We start from the raw sequence: 12,582 nt of genomic DNA, 5'->3' as shown, positions 1-12,582 counted from the left end.
ACAAAAACCAAGACAGGAAAAATTAAATAGTGAAAACAACGTTAAGGGCCGTTAAGCCGAACGAGATGAGATACTGAACGCTGTGATGTGATGAACTTGAGCAGAGAGAGATAGTAGTTCATGTCACACGGGCAACGCCGGGTATCTCTGCTAGTGTATATGTATATATACAAATAATAAATAAGTATATGCATATATAAGTATATGTATGTACATACCTACATCTACCTGTATATATAGATGCATATCTGGGTACAAGACGTTACAAACAAAACGTAGACAAAATGATAAACAGAGTGCAGAAAACACACAGGCCACATAGAGAACATTTCCTTCATCAGCTGCCACCATTGTAACACTGGCGTTTCGAAGAGTTAGGGCAGGACGCATCGTTACATATATATATATATATATATATATATAGTGAAGTATATTTGCCATTTAAATGTGGCTGACCCCTAAGGGTGGATGTTACTGTTGCTTTTAGCCCCAGGAGAACATCTCCTCCAGCTGGCTTATCGACACATATCTGTGTCCTGTCTATTTTTGCCAAGGGAAGTTATCCTTCCCATCTTGATCTGCGATACGTACGGACCCGAGTTTCAGGGTTATTTCCCTTCTTCAGCGTACGATAATCGCCGACCTTTGATGAGAATGACAATCCCTTGGCAATATATAAGTCTTTTTCCAGTGAAGTTATTCACTGATATCGAAAAAGTGAAAACAAGCAATGTTAAATAGACAGGACACAGATATGTGTCGATAAGCCAGCTGGAGGAGATGTTCTCCTGGGGCTAAAAGCAACAGTAACATCCACCCTTAGGGGTCAGCCACATTTAAATGGCAAATATACTTCACTTTATCGTGCAGTTACTGTTAACACCTCGTTCAGAGATTTAACATTGCTTGTTTTCACTTTTTCGATATCAGTGAATAACTTCACTGGAAAAAGACTTATATATTGCCAAGGGATTGTCATTCTCATCAAAGGTCGGCGATTATCGTACGCTGAAGAAGGGAAATAACCCTGAAACTTGGGTCCGTACGTATCGCAGATCAAGATGGGAAGGATAACTTCCCTTGGCAAAAATAGACAGGACACAGATATGTGTCGATAAGCCAGCTGGAGGAGATGTTCTCCTGGGGCTAAAAGCAACAGTAACATCCACCATTAGGGGTCAGCCATATTTAAATGGCAAATATACTTCACTTTATCGTGCAGTTACTGTTAACACCTCGTTCAGAGATTTAACATTGCTTATATATATATATATATATATATATATATATATATATATGGCTCCAAAAGATATAGAAGCCCTCGCTTCAGATCGAGTTGGATGGCGAACAAGGGTGTGGAGTGGAGTGAAAGCGTTTGAAGAGGCCAGGATGATGCAAGCAGGGCTCAAGAGATATTTAAGGAAAAATGTAAAGATCGAGAAGGTGAATGACAAGGACCTTTTTGTGTGCACAGTCTGTGACAGACCATGTCTGTCTTTGGCTGGCTTCAAATCTCACCTGCGAACCCATGGAAAACAAACTTCAACCAGCTATTCTGATTATATGTCTGTGCACACGTTTGAATGTGGTGTGTGCCAGAGCGTTTGCAAATCCAATGGGGGTCTTAAAAGACATGTTAGGATCCACAATGAGCAAAACTTACTTGCAGGTATCGGTAGTGCAAATCAGAGGTGCAATCTGTGCGGGTGTTTTTTCAAAACACTGTCTGGTTTAAAAAGCCACATTAGACGCCATGAAAGGACTAAGGTGTAGGTGCAGGAGGTGGTCAAACTCTGTGTAAGGAGTAGACAACCACCATATATATATATACGCATACGCACACCTACGAAGGGCTTCTTTCAGTTTCCGTCTACAAAATCCACTCACAAGGCTTTAATCGGCTTGAAGCTTTAATAGAAGAAGACACTTGCCCAAGATGCTACGTAGTGGCACTGAACAGGGAACCACGTGGTTGGGAAGCAAGCTTCTTACCACACAGTCACGACTCAGGAAAAGGAAAAATATCTTTCAACGGCTCATAAAAGTTATCATTGACGTGTGTGTCTGTGTGTATGTGTGTGTCTTTATTTACCTCGTATCTTGGTGACTCAGCAAAACTCCATTCAAGTTTCGTCTGTTCCAATATAAAAGAATGTTCGAGGTTATCTCCCTTAGACTTTTAATGATTCAAGGGAGATAAAAATCATAAATATTTTCTGAATTACTGTGTTTCTGTACTTGGGTTGCAAGATTCTTGATGCGAATTCGTGTGCTGAAACAAATCTTGTATCTTTATTATTATTGGTGTAATTATCCTTCTAAGACACAAGATTTTTTTTAGAACTATTAAGATAGCTGAGTGTGGTTTCAAGGAAATTTTTGTTGCTGTTTCTAGCCTGGTTGAGCAGCCACATAAAAGCTCTGTTGTTGATTTGATCAGTGAAAATTTACCACTCTCCCCAGACACAACACTAAAAAAAATCATATTGAAAATATATAGAATGTACGAGGGAGTATGCAACGTGATCATTCAACCTGCTAGAAATAACAGCTAAATCTTTTTCAAATCATATATTTCAATTTCTAAAAAGAACTCACTGGATTATGTAATAATACAGTTCAACATAAATCTACAAACACAATAGATACTTGGGTAAATGCTGAAGTTGCCTACACCCTCATCCAGGCAACACAACTTGGCTTGATCAAGCCCAGGCATGTGTTCAAGGGGCGGCTCTACAGCCCTGCTGATCGCTTCTTTTCAGCCAATGTCATCCAGCCACTTGCTCGACATGAGATCCTATACTATGTCAGCAAATAGACAAGATGGTCATGGTTGGAGGATCTTTAATCCTAAATCCAGTGCCGGGTTCGAGAGAAGAAATAGCAGACAAATATTCCTCAGATGATTACTTTACAGGAGAATTACTTTATTGGAGCAATCCAATGTTTAAAAAGATCATATTATTCTTTTCATTATTAAATATTATTAGTAGTTATATAAAGAAAATTGTTTGAAATATTTTGTGCATTGTAGAAATATAAAAAATAAATTGCAAATAAATCTTAACAAAAGTCAATCAGAACTATGATGAAAAATATTCCATACATGACAATACCTTTTTATCTCTGTGTCTAAAATTACATTACTAATACTAAATGTCATTATTTTTTTAAAAGAAAAAATAAATCATTGTGTATAATCTGCGGAAGATTTGGTTGTTATGTCTAGCTTGTCTAACGACCATGTAATGACTCTTTCGTTGGTTCGTTTTGTAGTAGTAAATGTATTACAACAAATACTTTTATAAGGAAACTTACAAAACTGGAATTATCTCCCTTGTTCATTTGCCAGTACCGTTAATTTAAACAAGATTATAATTTCAAAAATATATTAACGGATTAAGGAATTAAATTACCACATCATTTAATTAGAAACATTGATTGGTTGTAGATGGCTTATGATATATACGATGAAATTTGTTGAAAAATTAATATTTAAAGGTAATATTAGAGGCAATATCAGTGAAGTTACAATGCAAATATGGTATATATGAGTTTAGTGAAAGCGAAAAAAACATACTTACCTGGCACAGGAGTAAACCATGATCCTCAAGGTGGTTCTCCCAAAGTGAGGCCCTTCCATTGCACTCCGGATGGGTTGACCTTTGCGATCGCCCCAAATGTGGGCGACCCGGGTGCGCTATTTCTAAGTGTGGGGTCTGCGTTCGCGCTCACCCCGTCATATAAATCAAGAATAGACTTAAGTGATAACGCTCTATCACGTTTGAATTAAATGTATTGATTCAGACGCGCTGGCCCGTAATTTAAACAGTTATTTCATAGTAACTTTCTTGTTCTCGCTTAGATACTACTACTACACTCACATGTTCGTTATCTCATTTGGTTGTCGAACTGACAAATACTAATCCCACCCACGTACCAAATCAGTAGCAAAGTTTGTTTTTTATCCATCTGCACTACTAATGATGACTTTTTGTGCTACAGCATTTCAACGTTCACGGATCGAACCCCACCCCGTGATCTCGAGAACCACTCAATATTGTTTTGCATCGTGATTGATTTCGTATTTTCACGTCTCGTTAGTAATGTATCGGTACAAGTCTCATTACTCAAAATATTGCCAACTGATTTCTCGACACTTTACAGAAACGTAATATTTATTCATTATTTGTTATGTAGGTGTATGTGGTTACAAGTTTGCTTCCCAAACCGAGTTCAGTCCCATTATGTGCACCTTTGGCTTCTAACATAGCCCACTTGTTTTCTTAACGAAACACTTTCAAACTAGGGATACTGGTAGAATGTGTCATATAAAACATCTTTTTCTCTTAGCCTTCTTAACAAAAATTTCTACATCGCAAGTTATTTCATAATAAAGTTGTCGTATTTCTGTAAATTCAGCCAATCACTGACGTCTATTCAGCTGAATGCAGTTACTGCTGTTTTTGTAAATAATAATTTTTGCCAGTGTCAAGATCGTTATTCCCCGTTAATTATATCGTTATTCCCTAATAAGGGTTTAGGGTTCGAGTTTTAGGGTTAGGGTTGTGAGTTAGGTTATGGCAAAAATAATCAAAATCCTAAAGCTAAAACCAGTACAAACGCACGAACGATGTTATAAATAACAGTATCGCCGATAGTTCTTGTTGACAAACAACGGCACTAATTTTATTCAAGGGAAAAGATCCCATTACACCGCACAACGTGTGGCGTTCACAATTCACAGCAGTAATTGTTTTCACCTCAATAGACGTCAGTGATTGGTTGAAATTACCGAAATACGTCAATTTTTTACATGAAATAACTTCGAATACAAAAGATTTTTATCTGTTCTATAACACAAAATATACAAGTATACGAACTTTGAAAGTGTTTCGGTACCAAAAAACACTACATAAGACATAAATGAAAAGTGGTGCCCGTCAATTCAGAAGGATCCCTGCTACAAAACGAGCCAACAAAATAGCAGTGGTGGGGGCAAATGAAATAGAGTAAACACAGACATGCGCGCGCGCACATATATGATATCTATATATATACCAGTGTATGTACGACAGATTGTTTGCTGCCCGGAATAAGTAATATTGTGTTTCGTTGAAATATAGACATACATTCAAGAAACAATTATGAAAAGGAAGTGATCCTGTAGCAGTAAATGTATTACAGCAAATATTTTTATCGGTAAACTTTCAAATGAAAATGGAATTATCTCCCTTGTTCATTTGCCTTCACTGTTGAATTAAACAAGGCTATAATTTTGAAATTTCGTAATATTTGAAAAAATTAAAGCATTAAATTACTAAATCACTTAATTAGAAATAATGAATTGTATTAGTAGAATTATAATATATATGATGGAATTTATTAAAAAATTAATATTTGAAAGTAATATTAGAGGCGATATCAGTGAAGTTACAATGCAAATATTGTAATATATCAGTTTAGTGAAAGCGAAAAAAACATACTTACCTGGAACAGGAGTAAACCATGATCCTCAAGGTGGTTCTCCCAGAGTGAGGCCCTTCCATTGCACTCCGGTTGGGTTGACCTTTGCGATCGCCCCAAATGTGGGCGACTCGGGTGCGCTATTTCTAAGTGTGGGGTCTGCGTTCGCGCTCACCCCGTCATATAATTAAAAAATAGACAGTCAATCTACAGAAGTTGGAATGATCCTTATCGATTTTGGCACTTCAAGACTGAGAGGAGCCTATTTGGTTGAATCTAGTGCTCTTAGCTCCGTTTTTGCCTGGGGCTGGCCAGATTGGAGCAATCTCGAGTATAACCACCCGAAATTGCAAACATAATCTGGAACTCGACTGAGGAAAGAAAACTCCGAATGACCCTTGTTTTCTTTGTATCGTCTGTCTGGATGTTTCTGATTTTTGTATTTTATATATATATATATATATATTTATAAGGTAAGTGTTTTCAGAGGAAAAGGTCTGCGATTCAAGTGAGATTTGGCTGTTGTTGTTAGCACATCCCAAGATCACTGTCCTCGCTTTCACTCTCACATTTATTGATGTTTTTTCAATATTTTTCTCTCGTTTTATGGAATTTTGATGCCGAAGTAATACACGCGTGGTATATTAGTGGGATATAAGCAACAATAATGTGATGTTATGAGCCAGGCTTTGTCACAGGATTTCCTGGCCATGTGTCGGTCGAGCTGCAAAAGCTGCCGAACATTCACTCTATGGCAATGGGAGAGGTAATATCTCAGGCCAGAGCCATCGTCTCGCGTTGCAGGATGACACCTTTGGCAGTAACTGCAACACCGAGAAGGGGTCGAACAAAGAGCGGCGGAGAGGGGTCGAACAAGGAACGTGCGCGACCCTTCAAAGGGCGTTTTCGGTGTCAGGGTTCGCACATGGCGAGAGACTGCAGGGAAGCCAGGCCTGGAGTGATTTACTGTCGATGCGGACAGATAGGCCACATCGCTAGTGAATGTGTGCAGGGAAACGGTCCAAGGGAGACTACTGCGCTGGTAGTTGTCCAGTCGAAGGAATAGAGTCACGTTTACAGTCGTTGCCGGTAGTAGAAGTCGTAGTGAAAAGTGTCACGAGCCCTCGTGGACACGGGCTGCTCAACAACCCTAATGACCCCAGAAGTTGTAGAAGAATGGAGTGGAGTGAGTAGTGTAAGGGCTGTATACGGTACGGTAGTTGAATGCAGAGGAAGTAGCGATGTGGAGACGGTGGTACGAGGACCCAGATTGAAGTTGCGGTCTATTGTAATAGATCGTGTAGTGGACGGGATCGATGTCGTGATGGGGATGGAACGCCATTGTCCGTTTGGGAGGTGTAACGGTCAATGAAGCCGATGTAGTGTTCGGTGATGCGGGGGCGCTATGCGCTGTGAGTTCGCGACAGGAGAGTGGTGAGAGCTGCGAAGAAAAATATGCTGCACACACCATGACAGATAAAGATTTTCGAGCTGTGTTCGATGGCCGGCAGTGGAATGGCACTGGAAAGGAGATCTTCCGACATTGAAGAACGCAGTAGGCTGCTATAAGCATACCCTGAGAGGGGATGCCAGAAACGAGTTCGAGGGAGAGGTGGATCAAGGAAGGTGCTCTGATTCCTTGGAAGGAGGACGTGAAGACCGGAGTGCTACCGCTGAGGGCAGTGGTGCAGCCGACGAAACATAAAGTCAGGCCAACATTGGATTTCCGGGAGCTGAACGACCACGTATTGTGCCATACGTACGGTGAAGCTACGGATATTTGTAGCGAAACCTTGAGAGAGTGGAGACAGATGACGAGGGCCTCCACAATCGTTGACTTGAAGTCGGCACACCTGCAACTGCATGTGGCTGAGAGACTGCGAACAGCACATCAGAACGGACGTATGAGACGGTAGAGTAACGGGTAGCGCACGTGGACGTGGAGTGAACCTTGGAGATCGTGACAGCACGTAGATGTTGAAAGTTACCCTCTCTCCGGACCGACTACTGTAAGACTACTATAATTATCTCTTCGCTTCTGTCTTTTTTCACAAAAAAAAAAATGGTAATTAAAATTGTTACCCCCCACTTCAATGTGTGTGTGTGTAAGGAAAAACTTTTTCTAACAGAAAAGTATACTGTTAAAATGAATTATCTTTTACATGCCAGCAATGACCTTCTCAGGCTCTACAATATTTGGAAATATGAAGAGAAACAATTGAGGCCGGGCAGTGGGACTGAAAAAAACAATCATACATTAAAAAAGAAGGTTTTATTGCATAAATGTGTTTATGGTGAGAAAAATATTGAAAAACATCAATACATGCGTGAGTGAGAAAGAAACCAGGAGGGTTGTCATGGGATGTGCTAGAAACAACAGCCAAATCTCCCTTAAATCACACACTTTTTCTTCTGAGAATATTTACAATTCTTTTTTCTTGTTTTACTGAAAAGGATCCTATCATAGTTTTACGTGCAAAAGAATCGACCAAAATTGGTCCGGAGTGTGATGGTGAGGTAGTGGGGGAGTAAAAAAGAATAAATTTTGAACACGTATCTTCATAAAAAGATGCTATCCGGAGTGTCCCTTAAAATTGCCATCAACCCACCCCTGACCATCCAATCTTCTTTACAGGCTTATACAGTAGATCCGTAAGTACTATCCCCGTAAAAGTGCCGTCGGAAGCGGATTGCCCCCAGTGCCTCCTCCCCAACTGGGAGGGAGACCCCCTTCGGTCATGAATGACCATGGGATTGTACCTAGAAAGTTACCCTCTGAGGCACAAGTCCGTGCAAGGGTATTTATGGAAGGCCAGCAGTCGCCCATGCATACCAGCCTCTTCTCTCCACACTACTGATGTTATCCAAGGGAAAAGCAAAGGGGCCGATACAGCTTGGCACCCGTGATGTCGCAACTCATTTCTACAGATGAATTAACTGGAGCAACGTGAAATAAAGTGTCTTGCTCAAGAACACAACATGCAGTCCTCACAATCGTAAGCTCGACGCTCTCACCACTGAGCAATGCGCCTTCAACTACGCTACAGGCATTGATTGTACAAGTCTTCCGTCAGTGGTTTGTTTTATAAACATTGTATGTAGTTGTAAAATGTTTATACTTCAATAATGTTTTACTTCTTTTACATGATTGTTTCTTGAATGTATGTCGTCTATATTTCAACGAAACAGGATATTACTTATTCCGGACATCAAACAACCGGTCGTACATACACTGGTATATATATAGATATCATATACGTGCGTGTTTGTGTGTGTGTGTATACTCTATTTGATTTTCCCCCACCACTGCTTAACAACTAGCGCTGGTTAGTTTTCATCTTTGTAAAAAAATAGAAGTCATTGTGTGTAATTTGAGGAAGACTTCGTTGTTATATCTAGCATGCCTAACGATCATGTAAGATGCTCTTTTGTTGGCTCGTTTTGTAGTAGTAAATGTTTTATAGTAAATATCTTTATCGGTAAACTTAGAAATAAAACTGGAGTTGTCTCCCTTGGTCATTTGCCTTTACTGTTGAATCAAACAAGGCGATAATTTTTTAATTTCGTAATATTTGAACGAATTAAATTACTAAATAATTTAATTAGAAATAATGAATTGTAGTAATTGAGTTATAATATATATGACGAAATTTGTTGAAAAATTAATATTTAAGGGTAATATTAGAGGCAATATCAGTGAAGTTACGATGCAAATATTGTAATATATGAGTTTAGTGAAACCGGAAGAAACATACTTACCTGGCACAGGAGTAAACCATGATCCTCAAGGTGGTTCTCCCAAAGTGAGGCCCTTCCATTGCACTCCGGTTGGGTTGACCTTTGCGATCGTCCCAAATGTGGGCGACTCGGGTGCGCTATTTCTAAGTGTGGGGTCTGCGTTCGCGCTCACCCCGTCATATAATTCAAGAACAGACCTAATTGAGAAGATTCTCTTACATTGTGTACTTTGTTGCAAGGTACCAGATACACCCCGTGATTCAAATGAAGAATAGTGGCTCTCGTTTAAGAACTACAACTATTGTACACACAATATTCATTATCTCTTTTCGGTGTAGAACTGAGATTATCCTCACCCTATTAACGAAACAGTTGCGGAGATTCTTTTTTTGTTTTTTGTTTATCCATTTGCACTACTAACGAGGACTTGTTTTCCTGCACCATTTCAACGTTCGCATCACCTCACCCCACTCATCCCCTTCCTATATGAGGACCTCTGTGTTAATGTGCAAAAACTCTCTCAATAATGTTTTGAATTGAGTACGCATAGTTACTTGTTGTGTGAATGATTTCGTATTTTCACGCCTGTTACGCTGAATATGTCGTTAGATGTTTGCTTCCCAAACACCTGGATCCAACTTTAGTCTTACTGTGTGCACCTTGGGCAAGTGCCTTCTAGTATCGTCCCGGGCCGACCAAAGGCTTATGATTGGATATGGTAGATGGAAATTTAAAGAATCCGGTTACACACACACACATTGCAATTTCCTCTCTAGCACTCTGCTTTTATCTGTGTATGTATGTACGAACACATACACATTTCTCAACACGATCAAAATAAGTTTATCGTAAAATGGAAAGAGAATTGAGAATTTCCGTTTCATGAAGTTTCTCATTCGTTATTTTCTGTTAATTTTTTATAAGTTACTTTCTTCACTGTAATAAATGCCATGTATCTATCTGTGTACCTACATATTTGCCTACCTACCTACCGACCTACCTGCCTGCCTACCCACATATCTATGTATCTAACTGTCTGCCTGCCTGTTCGTCCGTCAATCTCTCTGTTAGAGTTGGGGATACTCCAGACAAAAATTTTTGCTAGTCAAATCAATTTACTATACCCATCAGGAAAAATGTTAAATTCACTAAAAATATTGTTTACACATATATTGTCGTTGCTATACTGTGTGCTATTCGGAGTATCTCTTGAGATTGCTGTTACCACTTCCCCCACCCTCTATACCGTCTGAGGCGGACCCCCGCTGGCCTTCTCCCCAACTACGCTACAGGCATTGAACGTAAAAGTCTTCCATCAGTAGTTTGTTTTATCAAATGTTGTATGTAGACGTTAATTTTTTTTTTAAAGCTAATTTTGATGTTAAACGTTTCTTATACATCAATAATGTTTTAGTTCTTTGAAATAATTGTTTCTTGAATGTATGTTTATATTTCACCGAAACAAGATACTACTTATTCTGGGCATCAAACAACTGGTCATGCTACACTGGTATAAATACAGATATCGTGTGTGTGCGAGCGTGCATGTATGTGTGTGTGTGTGTGTGTGCGCGCGGGGGCTGTATTTGTCCCCTATTACCGCTTCACAACCGGCGCTGGTTAGTTTTCATCTTTGTAAAAAATAGAAGTCATTGTGTGTAATTTGAGGAAGATTTCGTTGTTATATCTAGCATGCCTAACGATCATGTAAGATGCTCTTTTGTTGGCTCGTTTTGTAGTAGTAAATGTTTTATAGTAAATATCTTTATCGGTAAACTTAGAAATAAAACTGGAGTTGTCTCCCTTGGTCATTTGCCTTTACTGTTGAATCAAACAAGGCGATAATTTTTTAATTTCGTAATATTTGAACGAATTAAATTACTAAATAATTTAATTAGAAATAATGAATTGTAGTAATTGAGTTATAATATATATGACGAAATTTGTTGAAAAATTAATATTTAAGGGTAATATTAGAGGCAATATCAGTGAAGTTACAATGCAAATATTGTAATATATGAGTTTAGTGAAACCGGAAGAAACATACTTACCTGGCACAGGAGTAAACCATGATCCTCAAGATGGTTCTCCCAAAATGAGGCCCTTCCATTGCACTCCGGTTGGGTTGACCTTTGCGATCGCCCCAAATGTGGGCGACTCGGGTGCGCTATTTCTAAGTGTGGGGTCTGCGTTCGCGCTCACCCCGTCATATAATTCAAGAACAGACCTAATTGAGAAGATTCTCTTACATTGTGTACTTTGTTGCAAAGTACCAGATACACCCCGTGATTCAAACGAACAATAGTGGCTCTCGTTTAAGAACTACAACTATTGTACACACAATATTCATTATCTCTTTTCGTTGTAGATCTGAGATTATCCTCACCCTATTAACGAAACAGTTGCGGAGATTCTTTTTTTGTTTTTTGTTTATCCATTTGCACTACTAACGAGGACTTGTTTTCCTGCAGTATTTCAACGTTCGCATCACCTCACCCCACTCAGCCCCTTCCTATATGAGGACTTCTGTGTTAATGTGCAAAAACTCTCTCAATAATGTTTTGAATTGAGTACGCATAGTTACTTGTTGTGTGAATGATTTCGTATTTTCACGCCTGTTACGCTGAATATGTCGTTAGATGTTTGCTTCCCAAACACCTGGATCCAACTTTAGTCTTACTGTGTGCACCTTGGGCAAGTGCCTTCTAGTATCGTCCCGGGCCGACCAAAGGCTTATGATTGGATATGGTAGATGGAAATTTAAAGAATCCGGTTACACACACACACATTGCAATTTCCTCTCTAGCACTCTGCTTTTATCTGTGTATGTATGTACGAACACATACACATTTCTCAACACGATCAAAATAAGTTTATCGTAAAATGGAAAGAGAATTGAGAATTTCCGTTTCATGAAGTTTCTCATTCGTTATTTTCTGTTAATTTTTTATAAGTTACTTTCTTCACTGTAATAAATGCCATGTATCTATCTGTGTACCTACATATTTGCCTACCTGCCTGCCTACCTACCTGCCTGCCTACCCACATATCTATGTATCTAACTGTCTGCCTGCCTGTTCGTCCGTCAATCTCTCTGTTAGAGTTGGGGATACCCCAAACAAAAATTTTTACTAGTCAAATCAATTTACTATACCCATCAGGAAAAATGTTAAATTCACTAAAAATATTATTTACACATATATTGTCATTGCTATACAGTGTGCTATTCGGAGTATCTCTTGTGATTGCTGTTACCACCTCCCCTACCCTCTATACCACATGAGGCGGAACCCCCCCCCCCCTCCCTGGCCGTCTCTCCAACTACGCTACAGGTATTGATTGTAAAAGTCTCCTGTCAGTAGTTTGTTTTATCGA

The 12,582-nt window shown here is 39.3% G+C and overlaps 4 non-coding genes across 4 annotated transcripts; all 4 read left to right on the top strand.

The window, feature by feature from the left end:
• Positions 1 to 3,579: 3,579 nt before the first annotated feature.
• On the top strand, positions 3,580 to 3,743 carry LOC128249984 (U1 spliceosomal RNA). Its single transcript, XR_008266124.2, has one exon. It is a non-coding gene; the product is annotated as a U1 spliceosomal RNA (small nuclear RNA).
• Positions 3,744 to 5,485: 1,742 nt separating this feature from the next.
• LOC128249986 (U1 spliceosomal RNA) lies at positions 5,486 to 5,649 on the top strand. Its single transcript, XR_008266126.2, has one exon. It is a non-coding gene; the product is annotated as a U1 spliceosomal RNA (small nuclear RNA).
• A 3,571-nt stretch (positions 5,650 to 9,220) lies between these two features.
• On the top strand, positions 9,221 to 9,384 carry LOC149132011 (U1 spliceosomal RNA). The gene has a single exon (XR_016245130.1). It is a non-coding gene; the product is annotated as a U1 spliceosomal RNA (small nuclear RNA).
• A 1,866-nt stretch (positions 9,385 to 11,250) lies between these two features.
• Positions 11,251 to 11,414, top strand: LOC128249982 (U1 spliceosomal RNA). The gene has a single exon (XR_008266123.1). It is a non-coding gene; the product is annotated as a U1 spliceosomal RNA (small nuclear RNA).
• Positions 11,415 to 12,582: the final 1,168 nt, after the last annotated feature.

The sequence above is a fragment of the Octopus bimaculoides genome, chromosome 18, assembly GCF_046866305.1.
Source record: "Octopus bimaculoides isolate indiv1 chromosome 18, ASM4686630v1, whole genome shotgun sequence".
Taxonomy (NCBI): domain Eukaryota; kingdom Metazoa; phylum Mollusca; class Cephalopoda; order Octopoda; family Octopodidae; genus Octopus; species Octopus bimaculoides.
The sequence above is the reverse complement of the archived record's forward strand: the minus strand, read 5'-3'. Positions and strand labels throughout refer to the sequence as shown.